Here is a 25,574-nt window from a genome sequence, read left to right as displayed (position 1 = left end):
GAAGGTGGCCCTTTGGCCAATCGTGTCTATGCCAGCCAAAAAACAACTACTCAGCCTAATCCCACTTTCCAGGTCTTGGTGTGTGGCTTCATAGGTTAAAACACTTGATGAGTATTTTAAATGTGGAGGGGTTTCTGCCTTCACCACTGTTAGGGACAGTGGGCAGAATTTTGACAGCATGTCCGCCCAGAGGTTCGTACAATCCCGCAAAAGCCAACGGAGAATGCCATTTTCCGAGCCTCGCTCGTGTGCCGGTAAAATTCTGGTCAGTGAGTACTTTTCGTCCTCTGGGGTAGGATTTGAACGTGCACCTTCTGACTTAGAGTGAGAGTAGCACGTATTGAGCCATGGTTGTCAGTAAAATCTCTGCCCCTTGGTTATTGGTCACTACTCACAGAATTAGGTCCTTTCAATCCAGTCTATCTGGGGCCCTCATAATTTTAAAGACCTCAATTATATCTTCCCCTCAGCCCCCTCTGTTTCAAAGCAAACCACCCCACCCTATCCGATCTTCCCTCATGACTTCAGGTGCGGAAACATCATCATTCCCTTTCTCATCAAAACACATCCTTCTGTATATATGGTGACCAGAATGTATTCAGCACTCGAACTAGCATCTTATCCAGTTCAGCATAACATCCCTGGCCTTATATTCTATGCTTCAACTAATGAAGGAAATGATTCTTTATGCCTTTTTAATCGTCGTATCTACTAGTCTTGCTATTTGGAAACACTCACACCTGGGTGCCTTATCCGAGTGTTTACATTGCTTATTGACATTGGGTCCGATTCTCCCATTGCGAACCACAACTTTTCTGATCAGTCCAGTTGGGAGAATCGCCATTTCGCAGGATTCACACTGGGAATGCATGCATGTCTCCCAGAGCTGGAGAACAGTCGTAGTCAAGACCGTGCTGGAAACTGGTGGAAGAGAGGTAATTCACTTAAATCTTTTTTTAATGTAGTTTAAATATATTTTGCATGTGATTATCAGGCCCGGCATGGAACTTGCCGAGCTCGAAAGTATCTTCCACTCTGCCAGGAGTACTTCATTCTGGTGGGGTTTAGAGTAGATCCGCATGTTTGGGAAATTAGTGGGAGAACCTGCTGGAATGAAGAGCGGGCAATTAGAGCCTCCCAGGGTCGGGTAGTGGGAGGGTGGTGCCCCTTGGGCCTGGGCATCTTGGCAATACCAGCCTTTGCCCCTGGCATTGCCCAAGTGGCAAAGTGCCCATACCCAGGGGATACCTTGGCACTGCCCACTGGGCATTGGGCAGTGCCACGGGGGCAGAGCCTATTGTGTGCAGGGCCAAGGAGCCCTGCTGCCACTCTGCATTGGGATTGGACTGGGCTGGAGGGAGGCCAGCGATTGGCTTGGGCTGGAGGGGAGGAGGGGTTTGGGGGTGGGGGGCATCACCACTGCTGGGGGGGGAATGCTGTATGTCAGGGCGCTCCCGGGGCGGCAGGGGGTTAGGGCTGGCCCGGGAATTCTTGCAATCGGACCATGGAGGGGGCAGGAGGGGTAGTACTGCAGGGGTCCCGGGCTGGCCAGCGATGAAGCTGGCCAGCGAAAGGGGAGACTCACATATCGGGGCCACTGCACATGCGTAGAGTTCCGGAGCTGTCAGACTCTGGTGCGAGCAGGCCCCACTACCCCCTGGGTTTTGAATGAGATTCACGATTGCAGTGATTGATAGATTGAACCAGGGTAGGACTTACTTAGTTGGGGAAAGTTACAGAACAAAGAGATCTAGGGGTACATGTTCATAGCTCCTTGAAAGTAGAGTCACAAGTGGATGGAGTGATGAAGAAGGCATTCGGCATGCTTGGTTTCATCAATCAGAACATTAAATGCAGGAGTTGGAATGCCTTGTTGAAGTTGTACAAGACATTGGTAAGGTCACACTTGGAATACTGTGTGCAGTTCTGGTCACCCTATTATAGAAAGAATATATTTAAGTGGAATGAGTGCAGAAAAGATTTACTAGGATGCTACCGCGACTTGATGGATTGAGTTATAAGGAGAGGTTGGATAGACTGGGACTTTTTTATCTGGAGTGTAGGAGGCTGAGGGGTGATCTTATAGAGGAATACAAAATAATGAGGGCCACAGATCAGCTAGATAGTCAATATCTTTTCCCAAAGACAGGGGAGTCTAAAACTACAGGGCATGGGTTTAAGATGAGAGGGGAGAGATACAATAATGTCCAGAGGGGCAATTTTTTCCCATAGAGGGTGGTGAGTGTCTAGAACAAGCTGTCAGAGGTAGTAGTAGAGGCAGGTACAATTTTGACTTTTAAAAAACGTTTAGATAGTTACATGGGTACGATGGGTATAGAGGGATTGATGGGCCAAATGCAGGCAATTGGTATCAGCTTAGGGGTTTAGAAAGAAAAAGGCAACATGGACAAGTTGGGCCAAAGGGCCTGTTCCCATGCTGTAAACCTCTATGACTCTATGACAGTGCACAGAGTGGGGAGATTCAGGTCTGAACTTGCACTGAGGAAACAGTCGTGATCCAAGACAGTTTTACCACCAATTCAGCACTTTTGGGAGAATCGCCCCCATTGTTTCTACCTCCAGATGTGAGCATAACTATGGGTGGCTGTATGGATAACCAGAGCAAGATCGTTGTATCATACAACCAAATTCTATAGGATCAGCCAAGCAAGCTGTGGTTATCTAGCCACAAAAAGGTTGTCAAATGAGTTGTGATATTCCATCTTTACTTCTAAAAATATTGAAATACACTACAGCATGGACTCAGTGAGAATTGGAGGCAGCTAGTTACACAGGTCCCTCGTGGTAAGACTAAGCCCACAGAAGTCCATGCTACTGATGACATTGTTCACACATACTCATACCCACTAAAGATATCAGCATATACATTCAAGTAGGAAAATGTTTACTATAATATTCTATAGCACAAGGAAATTCACGCCAGAAAGAAAGGAGCTGGTTCAGGTTAGTTGTTCACAGTGTCCAGAGATGTTTACCCCAAAGACACGAGGCAGGATTTTCTGGTCACGCCCACTCCAAGACCAGAAATTCCCACTCAAAGGCAAAAGATCTTTAAATGGTCTGTCAAATTGACTGGTCCACCTGTAACAATTCCTACAGCAAGTGGGACTGGAAAACATAAAACAGCACGTGAAAATCACAAGCACAAACAACGTAATGCTAAATACCATACCCAGCAACCGGGGATCTTGCTTACAGCTGTAAACTTTACCCAACCATTGACATCAGGTTTACATTTGTCATGTCTGAAAAATTTGTTTTGATTCTTGCAATTCAAATCCCGATTGTCATTGCCAGCAAATCCACTTCAGAAGGGACACCAGCTTCCATTCCTAGTACCAGCTTTTGCAGACTGCTGGACTCTTGAAAGATGTTACTGGACTTCATGACAGTTGGCCTGGGTCAAGAACACCTATCCCTGGGAGTATGATCATTTACCTGTGTACATGATCATTTACCTGCAACCAGAGGAATCAAGTTGAACCTGGTGATTTACTGTCTAGGAGTTACAGATGTTCTCTGATAATTTCAGCAACGTTGTATCAATGCCAGGATGCAGTTTTGCTCTCAGCAGGACCCCAGAAGGGCTCGACTCACTGTGGTATAGAACAATCAAAATTACTGCTACAGTAACAAGATCTCAGCGGCACTTATTATTAAATGACAGAGGAGGCAATATAACATCCTCTGCCCGGGTGCGGAACTTCCTCAGAACGAACAGCATGAAAGCACTGCAGCCTATATTTCGCTTGTAGCTGGTGAAAACTTGTGGGAAATACTAGAGTTAAAATAAATCATAGTTACTCCTGCCTAAAGGCGGGTGTTCTGAGTCAGTCGCTTAGAGGAGGCAATATTGTAACTTCTAACCTGGGTGCTGAACTTACTTGTGACAAACTGCTTGAAGGCATTTCAGCCTCTATCTCACTCAAGTCTGATGGTGTTTAGTGAGAAATACCAGAGCCAAAGGGAGTTATGGTTATCTTCAGGTGCCTCTGTTCTTCTACACTTGTCAGTATCCTACCATTTATTGTATATTCCCTTGTATACCTTCCTCAAATTCATTACCTCACATTTCTTCAGATTGAATTTCATTTGCTACTTTTCTGACCATTTGGCGAGCCCACTTATATTTTATGCTGTCTACAGCCTTATTCCTCACTATCAACTATGTAGCCAATTTTTGTATCATCTACAACTTCCTCAATCATGTCCCCTGCAAATAAGTCTAAATTATTGATAGATTCTACAAACAGCATGGGATCTAGTACTGAAATTGGCGAACCCCATTGGGAGCAGCCTTCCAGCCACAGGAATGCCATTGACCATAACCTGTGAATTTTTGATCCATTTGCCACTTTCCCTTAGATTCCATGAGCTTTTACTTTTTCAGCTAGTCTGCCATTTGGAACTTTGTCAGAAGCCTTGCTTATACCCTTGTAGACCACATCAAATTATCTATTTTCATTGACTCTCCTTGTTTCTCCTCAACAAATACAGTAAAGTTCACTAGGCATGACTTTGTCTTAACAAATCCACACTGACCCTCTTAGTTGAACAGCCCGACTACCCTTATTATTTAGGCTCTTTTCTAAACTTAGGTGAGATGCCAAGCAGCCGGTCAATACGCAGCAAACATCAAAGATGGGAGCAGAATCATTGCCGGGGGAGGCAGAGAAGAAAAATATATTGCTGATTTAATAAAGTAATGTTACTTTCAGTAAGCATTTCAAAATTGTGAGAACAGTTCAGCACCCTGAGAGCTTCTGTCTGGACAAGTAAGGTAAGTACATAAGTGGGCAAAACCAAAATAAAAACGTTTATTGTCTAAAGATTCAGCTAGACGAAAGTGAACAGAGCTAAGCATCCTCATCATTAATTATCAGATTTCTGCTAATCGCACAATTGCGTCAGTGAAGTCAGATCTCTAAGGCAACCGTGCATGTAATATAACTGATGATCAAACTTAAAAATGTTAACAGTATTCAATTTAAACTCTGGATTCTAGGATTGTATTACTGTGACTCCCAAGAGCTGTTGCTAACACGTCATGCATAACTAATCCGACTGTGCTGTGCCTGATAGTTTGTAGGAGTACTTTCCATTCTGAACTACTCAAAGACTGTTGACTACTGATAGACAAGTATTTAGTGTGGGTGTTTCTTATGCACGATGATATATTTCATAAATTATTTACTGTGCTGCTATTCAGCTCTCTTTGCCAAGTCATGGTCTAAAAGTAGATATGTTCCAGCAAATTAAATTGTTCAATTATTTACACTGATTTCTTGCTAATTGATTTACATTGTGAAAATCTGGTATTCCAGTGAATCTGAATTTCCCTGAGGGAAGAAGGTTAGATATTCAGGGGCTTTTTATACATTGCATCATGTCCCTTTTCCTGATTCCACCACAAGAAGGTAGATAATATTAGCTCGTGTCTTTCTAGCCTTTGTTCTGGTCTGAGCTTAAGGCATCCCTTATATTATCCAGATGATTTGCCCTGCTGGTTTTCAATAAGATTTTTCATTGAGGAATCACAGAAGTATGACAGAAAGTAAATCTGTCTCGGAAGAAACTGACTTGTCGTTCAGCAGCTGAGAATTAATAGAAATAGCTGATAGAATTCTGAACTCTATGGTATATAACATGAACTCTCAGATCCTTTGCACCTGTGTGTTTAATTTAAAACACTGGTGCTGGGGTTCAAAGTACTAGGTTTTTGCCTTTATAAATATACAGCATAGTTTTCTATTGCTGTGCAATAATAATTTTTAAAAATTCTGTTCTCCCTATAGTAGCTAACAATCTTCCTCTTGTTTGCTGAAGGCAGGTCCTTGGCAATTATTTGCGAGACCACAGTTAAGTGCCATAATTTTTTTTTGACTACAGATAGGGCAAGGAAGCTTGTCCAGAGTTTGCCTCAGCAGGAATTGAACTCTGTGCTGTTGGTATACATTTGAACCACATACTAGCTGCTAAGCCAGCTGAACTAACCATATCCCCACAGCTAACCATGCTATTTGGAAATAGAAGATGTGGTTGCAGGGAGTACATTGCTATTGGAAGGTTTATGTTTTCAAATAAGATTGGAAAGGAATGCCAAGCATAGAAAGTTTGATGACCACTGAGCTATAGCAAGAGAAAGCTCAGCAATGTATATACTGTGTAGATTTTGATGCAGTACAACTTTAGCATTTAAAATAGAAACAGCTGACTCTGTCTTGTAAGACTCTGAACACATTAGTCTCAGTAACAGTGTTGTTATGATAAGCAGGAAGATATAAATTATCAGCGCATATTATGAATAACTTATGAAAAGTGAAAGGCTCTAACCTGACTTCAGAAGCCAAGTTGTGTTGACGAATGTGTTACAACATTTTAACTCCCCTCTCTGTATCAGTTCTTTCAGTACAGTAATCCTTAATTAGTTTGTTAATTTCCTAATTGGTTGTCTGTCAGAAAGAACTTCCTGGTATAACAGTGATTTTTCACCATAGCTGGCTCACGCCCCTTTATCTGCACTGGGAGTATTTGAAATATCTGACGTTGTTCTCAGACAAGTTGAAACCACATTTTGAAATAGCCAGAAATATAGTTTGGATCATAGAACTTCATAGAACAGAACAAGGCCATTTGGCCTATCATTTCTATGCCATCCAAATAAATTGACATGATGGGCAGAATTTTCTCCCAAAAAAACCCAGCACAAGGTTTTCCGGCCTTGCAGCTGCATGTTTCTTGGCGATGGAAGGTGGCCTGCCATTTGCAGGCAGCAGGATTCTCTGATCCTGCTGCTGTCAATTGGATTTCCCTTGGAAGGCATCCCACGTCTCCGGGAAGCCCGCCGGTGGGGATGGGCTGCTGGTGGGATCAGAGAATCCAGCTGGCGTGAATAGCTGGAGAATTCTGATCTAAGTATCATAATGGTGAGAAAACTGGCACGATCTGCACCGGTCCATTGGGGCAATCGTCCCACTCAGTCACTTTTTGGGAGAGTGGCGAGTTGCATGTCAGTGCTGGGAAGGGTGGGGGCTAAACACGCCAGTGAGCCCGGTTGCAGACCACTCAGTGCATTTTTGTAAGGGTACCCCAATCTCACAATTCACTGGTTTAAATACTACTTCAAATACACTAATCGGCCTCGCGTCCTTTCTGAACGTGATCTGGTTTGCGCCATTAGAAAGAGACCAGGATAATTGCAAACTGTGCTGGGCGTGAAGTTGATCTTTAGGCCTGCACGCTATTTTCTGGGATCAGTGCAAATTGTGCCGGGCTTAGCAAGGTTGGAAATTCACCCCCACTATTTTTCCCAAAGGAAATTTGAATTAACAGATAATTTGAATTATGCATCATCGAATGAAGAGGGCAATTAAATGAAATTCCTTTATCTATTATTTTCACACCGAGGCTAATTCAGTTTATTTTCAATAGGTGAACATTGCTGTTGAAATACTGGAGAGCAGAAAGCCATTTGAATATATAATATCCCACTCCATGATTTGATACACCATTTCAAAAATGAGAAGAAAGTCTCGAGCTTCCTTGACTTGGTGCCATTTCATTTTAGAATCAAGCACAGTACAATTACTGTATATTCCATTCTTGTTTCAATTTAATGGAATAAAGAGGACACAAATATTGTACTAATGTTTCTGGTGACAGGAAGAGATTGTTTTATGAAACTGCTAACTGATGTACCAGCAATCTCATGGTATAATCACAGTACAAATTCAGCAATCAAAATCGGGGCTGTCTCATATTTCCCCAAGTGTTCCAAGTCATCTACTTTAAAGGAGATGAGACATTCTATCTAAAGCTGGTTGTTATGGATGTGTAGTTTAAGATGCTAGGATTTTTTATTCTAATGCTGTAGCTCAATGACATTGAGCATTGCAAACGGAAACCTAGATGGGTCACATGGACCAAAAGGCTCTAGGTTTAAACCATAGACCCTGTGGAGTTTGCTGATCTCTGCAGGGAGAACTTCATAAAGTTAACATCTGTGCTTTTGCGTAGGTAGGGAAGGAACTGGGTAGTTTTCCTACTCTGATTGTTATTCAAAAGCTGTGTCCACCCCTCCTTGTCATGAAGGGTTTTAAATACCTGGTTAGTTTGGAGAAGCTGGTGTTGTTCTCCTTGGAGCAAAGGAGGTTGAACGGAGATTTGTTAATAAATGTGCTCAAGATTGTGACAGGTTTAGATAATGTAGACAAAGCAAGACTAGTCAAATTAGCTAATAGTACAAGTACTGGGATCATAGGGACAAGAGGAACAGGGGGATGGTGTGAGAAAAAACTATTTTATTCAATGAGGGGTAATGAGCTGAAACTTGCTGCCTCTAAGCATTGTGGAAGCATGGATAATCAATGATTTGAAGAGAGATTGGATGAGAAATTGAAAGAAGTAAACTTGTGGGGCTACAGGGTTTAGAGAGTTGAAAAGGAACTGACTGGATTTCTCATTAGGGGTTGATTGGCCTCCTTCTATACTGTTACAATTCCAAAACTCTGAATGCGTACATTTGTTTGGTTCAATTGTGTTCAATTTCAGTTTCTCCTCTGATGGAATAATTGGTCAACATTCCATTGTCAGTGAATAATAACTATCCTGATGTGAAATTGCTCAAAAACCAGCAAGGAGTGATCTCATTTAGGTACAAAGGCGAGACAGTGAGCAAAATAATAAAAACAATAAAATTTCAAATCAGTGATTACTAAAAATAGTCCCAAGACAAATTTATTTTGCATAATACTTTTAATATTTAATATTAAGATAATACTTTTGCATGCAGAGAATGTGCAATGTAGATTCAGGGCATTTGGCCCGATAGGATTTTTGTTTGTTCATTGACTGTGAGCATTGCTGGCAAGACTAGTTTTTGCTGCCCATCCATAGTTGCCCGTGAGAAGGTGGTGGTTAGCTGCCTTCTTGAATCACTGCAGTCCATGTGCTGTGGGCTGATCCACAGTGCCATTAGGGAGGAATTCCAAGATTTTGACCCAGCGACTATGAAGGAACGATGATATATTGCTAAGTGAGGACAGTAAGTGGCTTGGAGGGGAACTTACAGTTGGTGGTGTTCCCATGTATCTGTTGCCCTTGTCCTTCTAGATGGGAGTGATCATGGGTTTGGAAGGTGCTATTGGGGATCTTTGGTGAATTGCATAATTTTGAAACAACACAGTGAAACTAACTCACAGACTGCAATCAGTAAGGATAGGCAACAACACCTCCTCCGCCATCATCTCAACACTGATGCCCCACTGTGTTCCCAGCTCCCTACTATACTTCTTATACACTTGCTGTGTAGCTAAATTCCCCTCCAATTCAATTTTCAAGTTTGCTGATGACACCACCGTAGTAGGTCGAATCGTGAACAATGACAAGACAGATTACAGGAATGAGATAGAGAATCTGGTGAACTGGTGCGGCAACAATAATCTCTCCCTCAATGTCAACAAAACAAAGGAGATTGTCATCGACTTCAGGAAGCATAGTGGAGAGCGTGCCCCCATCTACATCAACAGGGGTGAAGTAGAAAGGACCGAGAGCTTCAAGTTTTTAGGTGTCCGGATCACCAACAACCTGCCGTGGTCTCACCATGCCGACACTAAGAAAGCCCAGCAATGCTTCTACTTTTTCAAAAGACTAAGGAAATTTAGCATGTCAGCTATGACTCACCAACTTTTACAGATGCACTATAGAAAGCATTATTTCTGATTGTATCACAGCTTCGTATGGTTCCTGCTCTGCCCAAGACCGCAAGGAACTACAAAAGCTTGTGAATGTAGTCCAATCCATGATGCAAACCAGCCTCCCATCCATTGACTCTATCCACACTTGCTACTGCCTCGGCAAAGCAGCCAACATAATTAAGGACCCTTTGCACCCTGGACATTCTCTCATCCACCTTCCTCTGTTGGGAAAGGATACAAAAGTCTGAGGTCATATGCCAACCGACTCAAGAGCAGCTTCTTCCCACTGCTGTCAGACTTTTGAATGGACTTACCTTGCATTAAGTTGATCTTTCTCTACACCCTAGCTGTGACTGTAACACTACATTCCGCACTCTCTTGTTTCCTTCTTTATGAACAGTATGCTTTGTATAGTGTGCAAGAAACAATACTTTTCACTGTATATTAATACACGTGACAATAATAAATCAAATCAAATCAACAATAGGAAAGAACTAGTGATAGTCAAAATAGTGCGCAGGGATTTCTAGCCCTTCCTGCCACATGATTTTCTGGTCCCACTGAAGTTATGCAAGCCATGCACGTTGCGATTTACTTTGGTGGGACCAGGATCACACTGGTGGACAATGGTGAGGTTCCTCTACTGGAAGTAAACCCTCCAATGAGGGGGCTAGAAAATTCAATCCAGTGTGTGGCTCAGAGGGAAACCTGTATTTGTAGGTGTTCCCATGCATATGCTGCAGTTACTCTTGTAGGTGGTCGAGGTTGCAGATTTGGAAAGTACCGTCAAAGTAAATATGATGCATTGCTGCAGTGCATCTTGCGTATGGTAAATATTGCCATCAGTGTTGGAGGGAGTGAATATTTAAGGATGGGTGCCAAACAAGCAGGCTGCTTTATCCTGGATGGTATCAAGCTTCTAAATTCCACTTGGACTGTGATCTGAGGCTAGAATTGAATCTGGGTCCCTGGAGCTGTGAAGGACCCAGGTTCAATTCCAACCATGGATCACTGTCTGTGTGGAGTTTGCACGTTTCCTCCAGGTACTCTGGTTTCCTCCCACAGCCCAAAGATGTGCAGGTTATATTGATTAGCCATGCTAAATTAACCCTAGTGTCAGGGGGATTAGCAGAGTAAATATGAGGGGTTATGGGAATAGGACCTGGGTGGGATTGTGGTCGGTGCAAACTGCATGGGCCAAATGGCCTCCTTCTGCACTGTAGGGATTTTATGATTCTATGGTTCTTGATTGTTGTTGGAGCTGCACTCATCCAGGCAAGTGGAGAGTATTTCATCACACACCTGACTGATGGACAGGAGGTGAGTCACTTGCCTCAGAATTCCCAGACCTGCTTTTGTAGCCATAGGGAGCGATTCTCTCAAAAAAGTTTGAAGTGCTGAATTGACAGGGAAAATGGTGTACATCACAATTGTTTTTCAGTAGGAGTTTAGACTCGAATCTCTCACACTCTGTGCATTGGAGCGGCTACAATCGTGAATGTCATTAAAAGCCCGGGGGGAGGGGGTGGCTATCCATGCCACGGTTTTCCAGTTCTGGAACTCTGTGCATGTGCAGTGGTTAGTCCCGAACTGTCAGCTTGCACTTTGCTGGTCAGCTCAGGATCCCCGCAATGCTGCACCTAAACCATCCCCCGTGGCCTGATCGCAGCCTGCACAAGCATTCCTGTGCCAACCCCATCCCTGACCCCAAGCACCACAATCTCTAGCCCCTTGCAGTGACGACCCCCGTCCAACCCAGCAGTCCCCCCTCCCCTGCAGGAGGCAGAACCCCTGCACCCAGCAGGCACCTCCCCATAGGAGGCAGACCCCCCCCCCCACCCATTGGCAGACACCGCCCCCCCCACATCCTCAACTGATCGCCATGTAGTGTGGCAGTGGGACCCCCCCACCCCAACGATCACTCCTAAGCGCCCACAATAGGCCCCACCCCCTAGACCCCTCCCAATTGGCACTGCCCAATGCCCAGTGGGCAGTGCCGAAGTGCCCCCAGGTATGAACACTGCCCCTTGGGCAGTGCCGGGGGCACAGGCTGGCACTGCCAGGGTGCCCCTGTCACCTGACACCCTAGGGGACCCTGATTGCACCCCTTCACTCTGTTGGGTCTCCTGCTAGTTCCCTGGAAGTGGGAGGCAAATCTAAATCCTGCCAGAGTGAAATTGCACTGGTGGGGTGGTAGATGCTATCGTGCCCGGAGAATTCAGTCCCAAGCTTGATAATCACATTTAAATGACATTGAAAATAGATTAAAATTACTTATCTGGTCTTCCCACTGGTTTTCAGCGTGGCCTTGATCATGTCTGCTGTCTGGCACTGGGAGGCGCGCACGCATCAGGAATGCATGCTCGAATTCCACGGCCCATGTGTGGGCCTCCCATTCTGACCCTCCAAAAAACTAGCGGGTCAAAATGGGAGAATCGCTGCACAGTGTTTATGTGACTGGTTCAGTTCAGTTTCTGGTCATTGGTAACTGCCAGGGTGTTGATGGTGTGACTATTCAGTAATGATAATGGATTTGAATGATAATGGTTTGATTATGATTGGATATAGTCATTGCCTGACACTTGTGTGGCATGAATGCTTATTGGCATTTATCAGCCCAACCCTGAATGTTGTCCAGGACTTAGTGTATATGGACAGGGCTGTTTCAGTATCTGTAGAGTCATGAATGATGAACACTATGTAATTGTCAACGAACATCCCCACTTCTGACCTTACGTTGGAGGAAAGGTCATTGATGAAACAGTTGAAGAACACTGGGCTTAAGACGTTATCCTGAAGAACTCCAGCAGTGATGTCATGGGACTGAGATGTTTGGGCTTTAACAACAACAACCATTATCCCTTGTGCTAGATATAACTCCAACCAACGGAGTTCCCTGATTCTCATTGACTTCAATTTTGCCAGGAGTCCTTGATGCCACACTCTGTCAAATGCTGCTTTAGTGTTCAGGGTAACCACTCTCACCTTACCTTTTGACTTCAGCTGTTTTGTCCATGGTTGCACCATGGCTGTAAGGTCAGGAGCTAAGTGGCCCTGCTGGAACCAAACTTAGCATCAGTGAGCAATATATTGCTGAGTAAGTGTCACCTGACAGCAGTGACTATTACATTGCTGATGATCAAGAGTAGACCTGATGGAGCGCTAATTGGCCAGAGTGGATTTGCCCTGCTTTCTCTGGAGTGGATGTACCCGAGCTATATTCCACTTTGTTGGCAGATGCCAGTGTTGCACTGGAACAGATTGGCTAGGGGTGCGGCTAGTTCTGCAGCACAAGACTTCTGTATAACTGCCAAGATTTTGTCAGGGCCCACAGCCTTTGCTCTATCCAGTGTGTTCAGTTGTTTGTGCTCTATATCTAACCTGATCATCATATCTGTCTATTCCTTTCTTCCTCATGTACATAACCAGCTTCCCTTTCAAGGCATCTATGCTATTGGTTTCAACTACTCCAAGTTGCAGCAAGTTCCATATTCTAAGCAGTCTCTGATTAAAGAATTTTCTCCTGAATTCCATACTGGATTTATTTGTAATTGTTTTATATTTAAGGCTGCTAATTTTGAATGCCTTCTGTCAAACACTTTAATAATCTGAAAAACTTCTATCAGGTCACTGCTTCAGTCTTCTCTTTTCTGGAGAATAAACTCCAGCCTTTACACAAAGAACATGTATAAATCCCAAAGACAGGAAGGAAAACCACATATGCAGTAAATAAATAGTAAGGAAGCCAATCACTGACGTGACCTGCGAGATATTTCCAGCACTTTTGGCATGTAGTAGTTCCCTATAGTGAAGCTGCTGAACTGATCATATGGTTAATTGTAAAGAAGATTAATAAAAGGCACATTTCTAATTCTAATGCCTCTCATTTTGTGGAGTTCCATTTAGTGTCTCTGTACAATGGATGAGTAGTTTGGAAGCAAAAGGGGTGTGAGTGCAAATGAAGTCACACTGCAACATTCAAAGGAACAGTCTGGCTTGTCAGAGAGAGCAATACGTCTTAACTTGTTTGACTGATCATGGCTTTGAATAAAAAGCCTGCAGTACCAAGTTGCCAACATACTGCACGGTATATGGACTGTAGCATTTTCAACACCAAGACTCTGTTAATGTGTGTCTATTCCAAATACTCAGTTATTTTGAAGGCAGTTCTGTCTACTATTCTACTTTCTATTTTTCTGTATTTCTGCCATCTGCTTTTTGAGTCATTAATTGTGACTTCAATACTCTTCATTCATCATTAATTCAAAAATTTGTAGTTTTTTACATTTACTGCTCCAGTCTTAGTTATCTTGATGAGTGTAGCTTATAGTTCAGCTCCACACAGTCAGATTTTGCACATGTTAAACATCAGCCTCCCCTGTATTTAAAATGGAAGTGCCAAGTTCAGCAATTCCCCGGCAGTGAGAAAGTGGTCTTCCTAAGAAAAGAAGTATACTGCAGCCTTTTCAATTCAGTTCAACACTACTTTAAAAGAACAAATTAATTGTACTAAATTGATTTCAACGTGAAAAGTATTGTGTAAATGTGAATGGGATTATATCCTCATTACTATAATGATGGTACCCTCGTAAGCCATAAGAAATTGCAATCCTTAATGTAAAAGTATTATTTAAAAAGTGCCACATTTACTGCCCATTCATCTCATGATTGTAGAAAATCTTCTTTACAAAATGGCTGCTACACAGAACCAGATACAACTGCTGGACTGCAGAAAGTAATTAATTTTTTGAAGCACTTTGATCTTTTTTGACGTGAAAAGTGCCATAAAATTAAGTATTTTATTGCTATAATGATATTAAAAATCATTAGCCAAAAGAAACAAGAAATTCGTCTTGAATTGTTGCCCTCATTTTATATAATGGTCCATCCCATATTAGGCTTCCTGTTTGACCCACAACCTCATTTACTCAATTGCAATAATTCATTCTAACTGCCAGGTTTTGGATGGTTCAGATCAACCAAGTGTCCAATGGACAGTTGTCATTTGAATGAGGAAGGCTGACAATATCCAGGCTTGGTCTGATGAGTGGCAAGTAACATTTGTGCCACAAAAGTGTTAGGCAATGACCATCTCCAACAAGAGAGAATCTAACTATTGCCCCTTAACATTCAGTGGCTTTACCATCACTGAATCTCCCACCATCAACATCCTGGGTTACCACTGACCAGCACAGTAGCACAGTCGTTAGCACTGCTGTCTTACAACTCCACAGACCCAGGTTTGATTCCGCAGTTGGGTCAGTGTCTGTGTGGAGCCTACACATTTGCTCCATGTCTGCATGAGTTTCCTCTGGCTCCAGTTTTCTCCCACAGTCCGAGAAATGTGCTGGTTAGGTGCAATGGCCATGCTAAAATTCTCCCTCAGTGTACCCTAACAGGCACCAAAGTGTGGTGACTAGGGGATCTTCACAGTAACTTCATTGCAGTGTTAATATAAGCCTACTTGTGACAATAATAAATAAATTTAAAACTTTAAAAGATTAAACTTGACTAGCCATATAAATACTGTGGCTACAAGAACAGGTCTGAGGCTAGGAATTCTTGGTGAGTAACTCCCTAAAGCCTGTCCACAATCTACAAGGCATAAATCACGAGTGTTATAGAATATTATAATAACTCCAGGAGTCAGCTATAAAGGAACAATACTTTATTACACAAAATAAAATAAACCAAAACCATAGGCCTGTGATGAACACAACGGGACCCAACCGGGACAGTGGAATAATGAACCCATTCAGGAGCCTGCTTTATACAGGGCTCGGTGTACGAGCCCCACCTGGTTAGTTAATTACCAAATCCCAGGAGCTCGTATTTACTGAGTGCTACAGGTTGGTGGGGGGGTGGGGGGTGGCGTTGGAGGTCAATCAGTGATTCCCCATGCAAGTCATGGGAGTTATCACAAATACTCTCCACTTGGCAGTGGAGAGTATTTGATGAGTGCAGCTCCAGCAAATATTCAAGAAACTTGACCCCATCCAGGAAAAAGTAGGTAGCTTGATTGGAACCCCTTCCACAAACTCCCTCTACCACCAACACACAGTGGCAGTATCTACAAGATGCATTTCAGGAATTCACCAAGGTTTCTTAGACATCACCTTCAAAACTCACAAGTGCTAATAATCTAGAAGGACAAGGGCAGCAGACACATAGGAACACCACAACCTGGACGCTTCCCTCTAAGTCACTCATCATCTTGACTTGGAAATAAATTGCTGTTACTCCACTGTCACTGAGTCAAAATCCTGGAGCTTCCTCCCTAACAGCACAATGAATGTATCTACAAAACAGGGACTACAGCAGTTCAAGAAACAGCTCACCACCACCTTTTCAAGAGATATTAGGGATAGACAATTAATGCTGGTCCAGCCAGTGAAGCCCACATTTCGTAAATGAATACAATAAATAAATACTTCCCACAACCTGCATCACCTCATGGGTTTGGAAAAGAATTCAAACTTCCTGACCAGCAGAAAGCTACCATCACTGTAAAGGAAAACAAACTATAATTGCACTGCTAACAGACACTGGGAAATAAAAAACCAAAGCAATGGCCCGACCGCAATTCCTAACACTGGCCTTCCAAACCAACCCACTCTGCCTTGGGCCAGAACTCAATGGCCTTGGTGTTCCCCTGTTTAGCACCCCATCTTGAAGTGTATCTGGGCCAGGTTCAGAGAGCAAAATCACATGATAAGGCCCAATGCCAAATCTCCACCCCAAAAGCCTACTGGCAAGATTTTCCTCAACACTGCTGGTGGTGGGTGGCATCTTTTCTCTGCCACAACTATTGCCAGTTGGAAACAGCACCTGCACAAACCATTCAGGCTTACTTGTTTTGGCCAGAAACATTTCAAACTTGGGAGGCCACAGTGACCCAGAAAGTTTATTATTTTTATAGGATTTTTAAGCATCTGTAATTCTTTAAAGTTTTAAAGTTTTCTTGAAGTATTTTTAAACTTTAAGTTTCTTTGAAGTTCTAATTTGGTTTTAAAGCTGAAGGACAAGCAATGGAAACCAGTGTGGTGTCCTGTAAACTTTCTCCACTCCTCAGCTTCCAAAAGGTAGATCAGATTTTGATCTCCTGCCCCTCATCCATCAGTACCTGCATTTCATTGTTTTTGGATTCTGTTGGGCTATTTCACTGTGACTCCTTAACAAGGCTCCGAAAGACTGAATCTTGCTCAGAGAGCAGCTGTGCTTGCTACCAGAAAGCTGTGGGCACATTTCATAAGGGACACCTTCAGCTGACTAAGATCCAGGCCCACAGCCAATTAAGTTTGGCCATTGCGGTCTCCTTTTGGCAATAAATTCATCTCAGTTAACTGGCAATATGTAGCTCTTCCCCACATTTACCAAGGCTCCCATTGGGAGGTCATTCTGCTACATGTTTGCACAGACATTCACATACCTTGTCCCAAATCATTCCACACCAACTGAGTCATGTGAAACAAAATAACTCTGATAAATGACCTGACAACTTTCCCTCCAATTACTATTACCATGCCTCCCCTTGATGCCTGCTTTTCTGTGTCTTTTCCATGCTCGCTCTTCCCAGAATCTCCCAAATGAACAGGGTTTTCTGAGGCTGACAGTTGATCAAAGCATGGGTTGAATGTGCTGCTCCCTTGTCTGACATGGTGAGCTACTTAGAAATTGGAGAAGGTTTGGGTATCCTAATGCATGAATCACAAATGCATTGGAAATTGTTCATAGAAGCTTTACAGACAAATGCCTGGAGTGAATTGGATGTCTTACAAGGAAAGGTTGGAAAGGTTTGGCTTTTATCTGCTGGAGTTAGGAAGTCTATGTTTCTTCATTGAAACATATAGACCAGAATTCTCTGATCTTGCCTGTGGCTGGGATTCTCTGGTTCCACTGCAATGGATGGAGTTTTAGCTGACTGCCAAATTTTCCATCATTCTCGCTGGCAGCATTGGGGGCAAACAAGATTGGAGAATCCCAGCCATAAGACCCTGAGGGGTCTTGACAGGTTTTCCTGCTCTTCCCGCCAGCAGATCTTCTGATCCCACCTATGGTACCCCCCCACCCACCCACCCACCGCTGCAGGGGGGGCGTTGTAATTGAATGGGAAATGGAAATCCAATTGGAGAATATAGAGAAAGTAGACATATTGCAAACACAAGTCAGCAACTGGAAAATTATTCTTTACGTAATACCTGGGCAATACATTTGCATTGCGTGGGGGAAAACCCTGAGATGTTTACGAGACTTCCCATGGCTCGTTCCATACAAGTACAGATGATGCAAACCTTCATTTTTAACATCTCCCTCTCGTTGTCCAAGGCCCCAAGCACACCTACCAGGTGAAATTTCGAACTGCTTTCAAATTGATATATTGTATTTGCTGCTCACTATATGGGCCGCTCTGCATCTTCATAGGCAGTCTACGAGACCACTTTGTGGAACACCTCTGTTCAGATTGCAATTTAAATAATTGTGACTTGGAGTTTTCAATCACCTGTCATTTTAATTCTCCCTCTAGCTTCTACTCTGACCTTTATTTTCTTTCCATCGTGTAGTGTTCCACTGAGTCTCAGCACAATTTTGAGGAACAGCATTTTGTATTTAAACTAGCCATTTTAAAGTCTTTTGGATTCAACATTGAATTCAATAATTTTAGACTATAGCTGCTACTTCCATTTTGTTTCCTTTTCTTTGTTTTCATATAATAGCTGTTCATGATCCTGCCATTTGCACCTTCTTCAGACATGTTTTTTTCTTTACTTGCCCCATTACCATTTTGACGTTGCACCGTTCTATCATTCTATTGGTCCTACCTTTCAGCCTATCACAGTCCTTCCCTTTTGTTCTTCTTCTCACTCTTCCCCCTCTCACTTGCTGAAAATCTATGACAACCGCAATTTTTTTCCACTTCTGATGAAAGGTTATGATTCTGAAGCATTAACCCTGTCGCTTGCTTTACAGATGCTGCCAGACTGTTGAGTATTTCCAGCATTTTCTGTTTTCATTCCAGTTTTCCAGCATCATTTTGTTTTTATTTTTCAGGGACTATTGGATTCCATGACCCAGTGGTTGCAGGGACCTTTTAGGTGTTTCACTAAAACGGGCAGAAAGACATCTTCATCTGGATTTATCCTGTGACCTTGTGAAGATGTTATCGTCAAGCCCAATGCTACCTACTCCTGTCAAACATCCATTCGTACTTTACAGCAGGCACAACTGATTTTTTTTTATCCCTTCCCCAAACTTTCTACTCCCAGAAAACCTTAACAGGAGTTAGGAGGACCCATTATACCATGGTCAGCAATGGCTCAGCTGAGACTATCCTTGGCTGGTCATGGTCTAAGGTGGAACCCTAGACTCTCTTGGGCTATGCCATCCCATGATCTCATCCTTGGACTCCACGAGGAGTTTCTCAACATGACTTCTTTTTTGACTGTAACCACTTTTAAAACCTGTCAACTTTTAGAACCTGTTAATCAATATAAAAATTCAAACTAACTATTTAGCTCCTTCCTTCGAACCTTACTGTTGCTACTGCACACAGCTGAATACTTTCATTTAATGGTACTCCAAATATTCAGATAATAGGACCAGACCATTAATGAAACATCCTCTCCCCCACTGCTTTATTTGCTTTGTGTTTTTCCACTGACGCAGAAGAAATAGATAATTGTAGATTTAATATTGTGCAGCATATTTTCATATTAGTATATTGTGCCTCGCTAGAAAAAGCCTAAAGTTGAAAATGTTTTAAGCATCACCACAGGACAGACCTGGCACACAGCAAGGCAAAAATCACAGCTATTCAACATCACCAGTCTGCTTTTACTTTTGTTTTCACTCGTTTAAAAAAAAGATGCTGGCATGCAAACTTGCAGTGGTCGTTCTTTTTTTCTTAAGCACACAATTTTATCATTCTTTTCCATCCCCAGCTGTGGTATCATTATTTTCTCTCGTTTGGCTCCTCTCCTCCATCATTTTCCCAACTAAGGTTATATTTCATGTACTTTGCTGGCCCATGAGTGTGATTTCTCTCAATTGCTTCAGCTATGCCCTTGTTTATTTCAGTGGTGGACCTAGCTTTCTATTGTGCCACAGTTACAGCCCCTTCTGTAAAAAGCTATTGATTGCTGCTCTGTCATACACCCCACGAAGGAAGCGACAGACTGACAGCAGACCCTTTGTGCCTGCAATTTCAGATGCGATTCTGTCTAGTTGGGAACGGAGCTTTGAATGGACGATCACACTGTGCAGTGAGAAACAAGGACCCTCACAGCGCCTGTGTGTTGAATTTGTCTGCGCCTACTTACTCTCGGCTTGCCATCAATTTCCCTTACCTCCAGCTGAATAGCACTATTCATTTCAGCGACAAGGCCCCACATTATAGAGACCTGCACTGACCAAGTTTGTTTTTTCTGATGCACTTGTAAGCAGTTGTAATGGTGGTGCCCATGTCTGTTGGATGGAACTGTCAGGAATGATCTAAAGCCTTCATCTGGGTTATATGCTAGTGCTTGGGTTGAAATATTTTGCCTATTTCTTCCAGGGTAATTAGCATGGCTTAATTGCAAAATTACTAACTGGAAAAAAAACTTGCTAAATCTCTACTGTCAACTGGAGCAGATGCAAAGGCTGCTGAGAGGAAGTCTGGAAATTAAACAGAAGACCATAGCCAAGAGACGAGCAGGCTGTTTTTACAGACAATAGTTAGTATTATAAATTAAGGTATTTCCACTGGTGCAGGACTAACATCCTTCTGATTTTCTTGTAACATTAACCCTCAACTGTGTCTGTATACCCTGTCACTCGAATGACTGCAGGACCGAATCCACTTAGCCAAATAATAGAAAACTGCTTGGTTGATTCATACACTGGGAGCTGGAGTGCTTCAACGTTCTTCACGTTAAAGGCCAAAATTCCCTGACTGGGCTGCTGTTCAATCTCTCCATCCAGCTCATTTGGCAGTGGCATTAACTTGGCAACACTGGGGCATTTGGCACCAGGGGAAGTTTCACCTGGGGCAGCGCACTAGCAACCAAAGGACAGCTTAAAGCAGACAGTGTCAGAGAGCCATTCTTCAATCCCCAACCAGTGATCCATGTGGCTCGACTGGTTGAAAAAGACTGACAGGCTACATCCAAACAGAGGCTTAAAAGGTTCCAGACACCTTTTAACAGAAAGGAAAACAAACACTAAAACTTCAGACCTTCAGAACTGTTGGAGTGATAGAAGGATGAAGAAGCAAATAACTGTTAGAAGTCCAAGGTGTTTTTCAGTCAGGTCAGTTTGTGAACTGTTGGGTGAGAACATTATTTCAACTCTTTGCAACAATTTTGATTTTTCCTTTTCTTCTTATCTCCTTTCCTTTTCTTTCTGTTTCCATTCTTTTCTAGGACTCACTCATTCACTTTGCAAAATGACTCGACTGACCCTCTGGTCAAATATTGGAATTTTTCTGTGGAACCTGTGCACATCAAGGGTAGACTGGCTAATCTCACAAGATACCTCACACACGCATGGCTTCTGACCTGGTCCTTTTAAGAAATTGTAAAATCTGCCTTGTATTGTTGCTTACCCATGCTTGTAATCTTACTTCCAACTTTTTCCATCTTTATTTCAGTGAGATTTTTAATGAGATTTTAGTAGCAGCCACATGAGATCATAAAGTAATTACAAAAGAGGCAAACCATTGGGCCCACATGAGTTCATCCCTCCTAGAGCATATTCTACCATCTCCATTGAAATAGCCAATTGTTTCCACTGCTTTCCTCCTTACCAGTATACTGGGAAATCCATTCTAAGTGTTGATCATCTCAGATCATTATCATAAATCCTTTTCAAACACACCCTTGCCTATGTCGTATACGTTTTATATGGAATTGCAGCACAGAAACCGGCCATTCAGCTAAACAAAGTTGTTATATTTTTTTGTTCCCATAAATTAGAAATAAACATACTTTAGACTCAAAGTGCTGGAGCTTCTTCAAGTGTATTTCTTGCTGCACTCCATGTGGCTGGTGGGTTGATAGACTGATACATTGTGAATCCAGGGCAGCAGCAAAATGTGTTCCCTCCGCTGTTCCCGCCCCCCCAACAATGTACATTCTCATAGCGAATAACATAACAGTATAACAGGAAGTGTAAGTTTATGCTGCATGTCAGCATAAATCTTCTTCATCACACCTAGGATTGCCAATTCCCCAGAATGGCTGGGAATCTTTTGGAATAAACATCAATCTCCCAGTGGTCAAATAAAAGTATTCTAGGAGAGTTGAAAACACTACTTTTACGCAAATCAGTCACACCATTTGTATTTCTGGGCCTCAGCTGGATCTGGCTCAATGTCGCTCAATCACATTCAAATCTTATACCTGAAAAAAAGCCAAGAGGACCTCAGTTGGCTTGGACTTTTGTCAGGCTGTGATGGGATTGCTGGGATTTGAATTACACTGAAGGATGATGCCCTGCTTTAAGCTTCAGTCTGCTGGAGCACAGTTGACATCACTATGCATTCTCTGGTAAGAAAGACTGTTGCATTGAAAAGGAAATAATAGTGCCTCAAAAAGAAACAGATTTCACCTTTTAATGGCAGCAAGATGTTTAAATCCAGAAGGGAACTATCAGACTGATTCAGTTCAATATTTTATAACAACAATAGGCAAGTGTAGAGAGAAGTCTGTGCAAAGAAGCAAAAAGGAAATGCGTAAAAAAAGGTTTTCCCACAGCGAGAGGTTAAGATCTAGAATGCATTGTCTGAAGATGTGGAGGAGCCTGGGTCAACAAAAGCATTCAAAATGATATTGAACTGTTATCTGAAAACAAGGATTGCAGGGTTATGGGGGAGAAGGCAGAAGAATAATACTTTGTGAATTGCTCATTTGGAGAGCCAGTGCAGACACAGTGGGCTGAGTGGCTTCCTTCTGTGTGGTAATGGTTGTGTGTGTCTGTGTTCCTGAACTCCTATGATAGGGAACTGGGCTGAGTGTAACAATGAGGGAAAAGGGCAGTGGGTAGATAGTAGTTTGCAGTTATCTATATGTGCACACATGCAGAAAATACGAATGGAGAAGTTACTGATGGTAGACTTGTAATCACTGTTATCGCTCTCAGACATGTCAGAACTTGAGGACCATGATGGTTTTCAGTATGGTTTTAACTGACATGGAGGCTGAGCTAGAGTCCCATGTAGGAGTGGAGATGCTGGGAGAAAACCATTGCTCTGTCAGATCACCCCCCAATCTTCCAATAAAATTACAAGAGCAGAGTTGACCAGATGGTGTGGGGGAACAGCTTTTATGCTCCTCACACCCATTAGGTAGAGTTGTCATTTGTGTGTTTATTCAGTGTTTGCAGTTTTACACATATATAGCGGTCATTGGTATTTGTAATTTCTTTTCACTCTTGGGAATGTGATCCTGAAACCTGGATTTTAAATTTCCTAAATTAAATTTTTGCATAAAAACTCACGGAGATTTTAAAAATGCTGTGTCCTATTTTTCCACTATCATGTCAAATATAATTACTATAATGCATGTGATGCAAACACCAAGCTTTCTGAATGAAGCCTTTTGCAAGCATCAACTAGTTTTAATTATCCGCAGACATGATGCAGCTTTAACCCCAAGCCCATTGTAACAGTTTGCAAACCTATCAGTTTGGGCATTTTCACCCGATCTGCCTCAAGGCATCAATATGCCAGTTGAAATTGTGACTAAAAAACTGTTGTCAAACACAGTGTGTGTTTTGACAGCGATTTGAGAATGTGCTTTGGAATTTGGCACTAATGTAAAAGATATTAACAGGACTGTTACTGTGCCTCAGACTTGATGTGTGCAGTGGTATTGTGTGCGCTCCTGCAGCATAAATTCCTTTAACAAAGTCTTGCAATCTCCCAGACTTTGAAAAGGAATGCATGTGGTTGTTTACGTACAAAGCCAATCAGCAATGTTTTATATTCTTCAAGATGAAGTAGCCAGGAGAAGTTAATGTGTTCCTTTTTCACTAATACTCGATTTCTTTGTGAATGCCGCCCACAACTGTGGCACGGTCCATTAATCTTAGGAGAGACCCCAGAAAGATTTGTGTTGCATATGCATGCAGTGTTAGTCTCGTGAACATTGCGGAGAGCTGCTGAGTGTGTTGGAGCAATGACAGACAGAACCTGTCAAATGTCCCTGTGGATAATAGACAGTTTATCAGAGAAATGCAGTTTGATTTAAGCTTTATTCCTGAGAACTCTAGGAATAGTGCAGAACACCCTTAATAATAAGGTCCAACTTGATCACTGTGGACAAAGATCATTTGATTAATATTCAACTTTACAACTCTGGCTTAATGTCCTTCTGGAGGTATCCCACCTCAAACCAACCCAACCCCACTCTCCTGCCAGTAGTCACCGAACATGTTAACTTACACGATGAACCAGCTTCCCACGGCCAATTGAAAAATCAACTGGCTCTTAGCTCATTTGATGACGACTGCAAATCAAACAACCTTTTCTCCCCATCTCCAATGTTTTGAGATCTAATAAAAGAAAGCATGCAAAGTTAACAACTCTATTAACATTGTACACTTGAATGTCAGTATTCATTGGTTCTGCTTTATATTGCTGTTTTATATAAGTAATATCATTACAATACTGTTAATATACAGTTTGATGTATATTATCCTAACTTATCTGGGAAACAAATATGTTTATCCCTATTTCGTTGCAAACATAAAACCCTGTTTTGTTTATGTTTGCAATGATATAGTGATAAACATCTTTAGTTTCTGCACCACCAAAGCAGATCCTCCATTACTCAAATTACCACCCTCAAACTGTCAACAATCTCAAAGGATAAAACCTTGCTTAAAACATTACTTCAAATTCGGTTGACACTAGCCTCCTCCTGTCTGACACAAATCAACCTCCCAGGGAAAGACAGATTAAGTGTAAATTTATTTGACTTGCAGAGAGCAGAATATTGCTGTATTAAGAGTAAATTTTGGGTACTTCAACTTTTTGCTTGATTCCTTCATTAGATAGTTATGCACAGTTTAATACATAATGGTGATTCCTCTTTATTATCATTACCACTCATCCACTGATGTTACATTACCTGCATTACAGTTTAACCATTCCAACAATGAAAAATTATTTTAAAATAAATCAGATAACATGATGAGTAAGGCTGAGAATTGAACGAATTCAAGGTAGAATTAATCAATGTAGGATTTTACCTTCACTGAGTAACTCCTAAGACCCAGTCTTGCGTTTCATGACATCAGAACCTCCTAGCTACATTACCAGTTTGTGCTTCACTGACTGCATCTATTTTTCAGATGTGAATTTGTAGAATGTGTCTGAATCCAACTAAATCCCTATGATGGATATTAATATAAAATGTCTTAATGAATTGGTTGCAGAGATGTATGTTGATTTTGGCATCCATTGTTTCTCGAGTATTGGACTATGAATTTAGAGACTGTATTGCAGCAGGAACAGAGATTACCTAAGGACTTGACTGCAAGCAGTTGGTACAATTTCTCATTCATATTTGGAGATCATTTTTATGACATCTTTAACAAGCCGGTTCAGCAAACCTTTTATGATGATCATTAATGGTATCTTGATGGCATCATTGCTGTTTATTAATAATGACTGAACCATCTAACTGCAAGAAGGAAATTGTCACATTAGAGCCAAAAAGTGAAAGAATAGCTTCCAGACTGAGGTCGCAATCGAAGTGATTACTTTGTGACTGGAGTAAGTGATTACCACGATAAAAATGATGGTAAATGCATTTCAGAAACTAACCTTGGGACATTCTCTTAATGATTAATTAACTTTATGATTATAGATGTAACCTT

The 25,574-nt window shown here is 42.2% G+C and overlaps 1 protein-coding gene across 2 annotated transcripts in view; it reads left to right on the top strand.

Moving 5' to 3' along the window:
- Positions 1-25,574, top strand: part of LOC145349910 (receptor tyrosine-protein kinase erbB-4-like) — a 1,005,257-nt gene that overhangs the window by 48,542 nt on the left and 931,141 nt on the right. The window lies entirely within an intron of this gene.

Source organism: Carcharhinus amblyrhynchos, chromosome 11, assembly GCF_965287045.1.
Source record: "Carcharhinus amblyrhynchos chromosome 11, sCarAmb.v2.hapA, whole genome shotgun sequence".
Taxonomy (NCBI): Eukaryota; Metazoa; Chordata; class Chondrichthyes; order Carcharhiniformes; family Carcharhinidae; genus Carcharhinus; species Carcharhinus amblyrhynchos.
The sequence above is the reverse complement of the archived record's forward strand: the minus strand, read 5'-3'. Positions and strand labels throughout refer to the sequence as shown.